We start from the raw sequence: 5,012 nt of genomic DNA, 5'->3' as shown, positions 1-5,012 counted from the left end.
TTGAGAGCCCTGGCGCCGTCCTGCGGTCTGTCCAGCCCAGCTTTCCCTCGGCTCTGAGGGGGACGAGAAATGGCAGGACCACCAAGCCCAGCTCGCAGGGAGGCCCCGCCGGGTGGCAGCCGTGAAAGCCATGATGGAGGTCAGGGTGCTGGGTCTTCGTTCAGCAGCATGGGGTGGGGGGTGGACGGTAGTTAGCGGACACATCTCCCGGTGCCTCCTTCCACAGGCAAGAAGCCAAGGTCCAAGTGGACGGGGATCTTCTTGAGCTGTCCTGGGGCTGAGCACCATGAGCCCCAGCCCTACTGGCTGCCCTTGCAGTTTTCCTGAGCACCTACTATGTGCCTGGGCTGGAAGCTGGAGCTGCCCAGTGGACACGACCCTCCGCCTGTGAGCTGCCCCTGTGAAGGCACCTCTGTCCTAGAGGGTCAGTACAGGTCCACCGTGAGGTCAGTGGGCCGTGCGGTCACCTGCCTGCTGAGCCTCATGGCAGTGGTGGCTGGGGGGCGAGCCAAGGGTCCCCCCGGAGCTGAGCAGGGAGCCCCCCAGCACAAGGACGGTGGGGCAGAGAGACGGTTTCCCAAGAGGGAGCGCTGGTGAGGGGGTCAGTGCTGGCCACAGGAGGACCAGCAGTGCCCATGGACCCTGGCCCAGTGGAGCCCCAGCAGTCCTCAGCCTCTGTGCAGCCCCCGGCCCCCACAGCCTCCCCGCCCCCCGACCTTCCCCAGCCTCCCCCCTCCCCCTCCCCGCCCCCCTGCTCCCCCAGCCTCCCCACCTCCCCAGCCACCCTCCGCCTGCGCCCTCCTTCCTCCTCCCCCGGCACCCCCCCACCTCCCCACCATGTCCCTCCGGGAGCTCTGGGCGGCTCTGGGAGACCAGCTGTGATTTATTCCTGGGCTGCGCGGCCACTTGCCATAAGGTGCTGCATCGCGGACAGTAAGTCACAGGCCATTTGTCTTTTTGGCGGCTCCGACAAGATGGGCAGCCGAGCAGACGGGGCCTCTGGTGGACACGACCAGGGACGCACGGGAAACCAGGGGACCTTGAAATTGGCTTTAATTGAAGGGGGAGCAGCCGGGCCTGGCGGGCTCGTGGGGGAGGGGCTCACCTCCCGAAGGCTGCAGGAGGGCACCACTGTCCCCGGGGGAGGGGTGTCCACTGTGCCATGGGGGAGGGGTGTTCTTTGTCCCATGTGGGAGGGGTGTCCTCTGTCTCCGGGGGGAGGGTGTCCTCTGTCCCCAGTGTCCCCTCTGTGCTTGCCCTGACCGTCTCCCCGCCTGTGCAGTGGAGACGCAGTGGGCTCGGACACAGCCCTGCGGCTGTGACAAACAGCTCCACAACCTCACAGCCTCAGACTGCAGGGTTGGCGTCTCACGTGTGCCATGTGCGCGAGGGTCAGCGGGGCCTCTGCACCTGCCCCTCATCCTGGGACCTGGATGGATGGAGTGTCAGGGACCTGGAGGCCACCAGGCAGGGCAAGCAGTGTGGAGTGCAGGAGGGGCCTGGCCGGTCTCCTGCCAGCTGTCCCCATGGCCCCAGGTCTGAGTTCTACTCACATCTCAGGTCCGGCAGATCACGAGGCCACGCCTGACTTGGACCAGAGGCGCGTGCTAAGCCCGTCCCACGGCTGCCAGCGGGAGAGCCGGGAGCAGGGTCACCTCTCAGAGCGAGCAGCTCTGCTTGGCATGGTGTGCGGCTCTCCTCTGCCCTGGGGTGCTGACCGTGCCCTGATCCACGCTGTTTCCCCGGCCACAGTGATCGGCCACAGCGATCATCCCCAGCCCTGGCCACGTCACTGCATGTGCCGCAGACTCTAGGCTGCTAAGAGAGGGACTGGCCAGCCTGGCATGCAGAGAACTCCAGGCCAGCGCCTCGCAGGAGAGCCAGGCCAGCTCAGAGGGCCTGGGCCAGCGCTTCCTACCCCCGCTCTCCCGGCCTCCAGAACAGCGCCCGGCATACAGTAAGTGCCCAATAATTTCATAATTCCTCTGAAATGGCTTGGCATCCTCACACGCCCTGGAGGACCTCAGAGGCAGAGTCTGAGCAGGCCTCACACAAAGCGCTGCCCTGGTCATGGCCTTGACCGCCCACCAGCTGCTGCCCCTGGAGACATCCTGGGGACAGGCTGCTGGACTTCTCTTTTTGCAACAGAAATTTAGAAGCTTCTAGAAGACAGCCCATCTGCATCTGCCACTTGGAGACCTGAGTGTCTGTTAGGGTCCGTGCTCCACAGCGGTGACAGGGACGCCCCGATGTGCACGGGTTAAGCAGACGCAGGTGGGTTTGACGGAGGAGCCCGGGCAGGCGGCTGTGCCAGGGACCCCGAGCTCCATGCCACCGTTGTTTGAGGACTGGATCCTTTCCTCTTGTCCCTGTCACCCGAGGCCCAGCAGAAGTGGAGTCGGAACTTGATCCACACTGGGGGTCTCGGGAAGGGGAGGGGTCCCTGGGGTCCTTCCTGGTGTGCACGGAGGTGGGAGGTGGCGTCCGACCAGCAGGGCCCTGTGTCCAGCTCCAGCTGCGTTCCTGCCCCAGGAGGCCCTCCGGCTGTTGCCTTGTACATCTGGGCTCCGATACCCTGCTCATGAAGTGAGGAGACGGGCTCAGGAAGTCAGGTCACTGCCCAGGTCACACAGCAAGGCCATTACAGAACCAGGGCCTGGAGCCAGGCTGCCTCTGGGGCCCGGGAGGGCTGCTGCTCTCCGCGCTGCCTGGCCTGCGCTCCCCCCTGGAGCCTGTGCACAGGGCAGCAAGGAGGACCGGGCGGGAGGCCGGGTGTGAGGAGGAGAGGCCGTGCTGGGTGTGTAGGCGTCCAGGCAGCCTGGAGCTCAGCTGCCCCGTCACAGGACATTCTGGGGCCCTGGGAGGCCTCCCGGAGGCTGGTGCCCGAGGTCAGCTCAGAAGCACGGCATGTCTCCCAGGCAGCTGGGCTGGGGTCTTCCTGGGCTGGGGGTCTCCTGTGGGCTGGGGTCTCCCCATGGGCTAGGGTCTCCCTGTGGGCTGCGGTCTCCTGTGGGCTGGGGTCTCCCGTGGGCTGGGGTCTCCCGTGGGCTGGGGTTTCCCCGTGGGCTGCAGTCTACTGTGGGCTGGGGTCTCCCGTGGGCTGGCAGCCCTGGTGGGCTCGTGGCCTCCCGGCGCCCCTCCCTCCTGCCTGCGGGCCTCCTGGGCCTCCTGAGCTTCAGTGTCCTCTCCGCTGAGACAGGATGAAGGCAACTCCCACGGGGGTGGGGAGGGGGCTGTGGACGGCCAGCGGCCCTGGGCTGTATCTGGGTTTCTCCAGGGAGGGGCAGGCAGCTCTGACCCCCGCTCAGCTCAGGCCCAGGAATGTCATCGTGTGGCTCCCGTGGAGGGCAGAGGCTGGGCAGGGAGCCCCTCCTCGCGGCCCTGACAAATAGAGAATAGGCGGCCCAGACCCGGTCAGCCCCCAACAAAGCAGGCTCTCTTGTGGAGTGGACGCAGGCCAGGGCCGTAGAGCAGGCAGCCGGGCCGCCTGGGGCACAGTGTCCCTGGCACCGCTCGCCTGGCGGGGCCTGACCTGGCTTCCTGCTCTGCCCAAACCCCGCCCCTCCCGGCTGGGCTGGGCCTCAAGCCAACTGACCGCTCCCTGCCCAGGTGTCCCTCAGGACTGCGGTCCTCCTCAGAGGCTCCTCCAGGGAAGTTCTGCCTTCCATCCCTCCATCCCTCCTTCATCCCCCTCCCAATGGCTACCCCTTCAGCTCCTCCATGACCTGCAAGGGTCCCACAGCCAGCCACTCCCCCGGCTGGCCACTCCCCCAGTTGAATTCATCTGTTCATCAGATATTTGTGGAGCAAATTCATTCATTTACCGCATATTTGGGGACCCACTGTGGGCCAAGGGACATTCACTGGCTTGCCAACTGTCTGGGGACCCACTGTTCGCCGAGGCACATTCACTGGTTACCAAGCATCCGGGGGACCCCCTGGGCCTCAGGTGCTGGGGACCCTGCAGGAGCAAGACAGCTTCTCTGCCCTCAAGCCCCTCAGGGTCCAGCAGGCGACAGAAGTTTGACAATCCCGTGTTGCGGGCACTCACTGGGTGCCAGCCATGGGCAGGGCTGGGGGCCTAGGGGTGGCCAGGGAGGGCAGCGGAGCCCAGGCCAGGCTGGAAAGGCACCCCCGCTGGGTGTGGCTGGGGCTGTGTCCTGCAGGGCCACAGGCCAGCAGCTGTGGATGGCGCGGCGAGGCCTGGCGCGGAGCCCAGACTCCAGTTCCCTTCTGTGGGCAGCTGCTGATCTCGAGGACTTAGGTCCTTCCTGCTGACCCCCCTGGTCTTGCTGGGGGATGGTTCTCTTCTCTCAGCATCTGCAGGTCCCGGGTGGCTGGCCCCGCCCACTCCAGGAGCACGTGACCAAGGTTGGCCAATCAGACCATCCCATCCCCTGGTCTCAGCCTTTAGTTCAGAGGAAGGTCACATGATCCAGGCAGGGCTCAGTGACGTTCAGTCTGGGACTGACTGAAGGAGACAACTGTTTCTAACGGGGTTGGGGTTGGCGAGCGGATGGGATGCACGCCTATGTTTCCTGAGAGTAAAACCAACCCAGAAGAAATGGAAAGATTGAGTCCTGGTGGTATCATATTGAGCCCCTGGATCAGGCTCTGCCTGAAGCTCATCCAACTCCTAGACTTTTCAGTGACATGAGCCAATAAATACTTTTGTTGCTTCAGCCACTTTGACTTGGGATTTTTGTCACCTGCAGTCAAGGGCTCTGACTGGTAAATAGACCTTCCCTTCCCTCCATTTCCTAAAACAGAAACCCCACCATCACGGCTGTGGAACAGCAAAATTAATCTCCCTGCTTTCTAAAAGCTGATGCCAGAGGAAGCAAGTCTGGGCCGTGCCCGCCCCCCCCAGGGAAGGACGTCTGTCCTCCTGCTGGCCTGACCTGGCCTGAGTTGCAGCAGGACCGCCTGACCCCCAGCCCAGCTCCCAAGGGCTTCTGGTCGCTGGTGCTGGGCGGCCCGGGGCACAGGGGGCAGCTCTGTCTGGCCTGGCC

At 64.7% G+C, this 5,012-nt stretch overlaps 1 long non-coding RNA gene across 1 annotated transcript; it reads left to right on the top strand.

Annotated features, from left to right (window-relative positions):
- The first annotated feature begins 850 nt into the window (after positions 1-850).
- Positions 851-4,682, top strand: LOC120891373 (uncharacterized). The gene is made up of 2 exons (XR_013434883.1): positions 851-1,957; positions 2,149-4,682. It is a non-coding gene; the product is annotated as an uncharacterized LOC120891373 (long non-coding RNA).
- The last annotated feature ends 330 nt before the right edge of the window (positions 4,683-5,012 follow it).

The sequence above is a fragment of the Ictidomys tridecemlineatus genome, chromosome 2, assembly GCF_052094955.1.
Source record: "Ictidomys tridecemlineatus isolate mIctTri1 chromosome 2, mIctTri1.hap1, whole genome shotgun sequence".
Classification (NCBI taxonomy): Eukaryota; Metazoa; Chordata; class Mammalia; order Rodentia; family Sciuridae; genus Ictidomys; species Ictidomys tridecemlineatus.
This window is presented reverse-complemented; position numbering and strand designations above follow the sequence as displayed.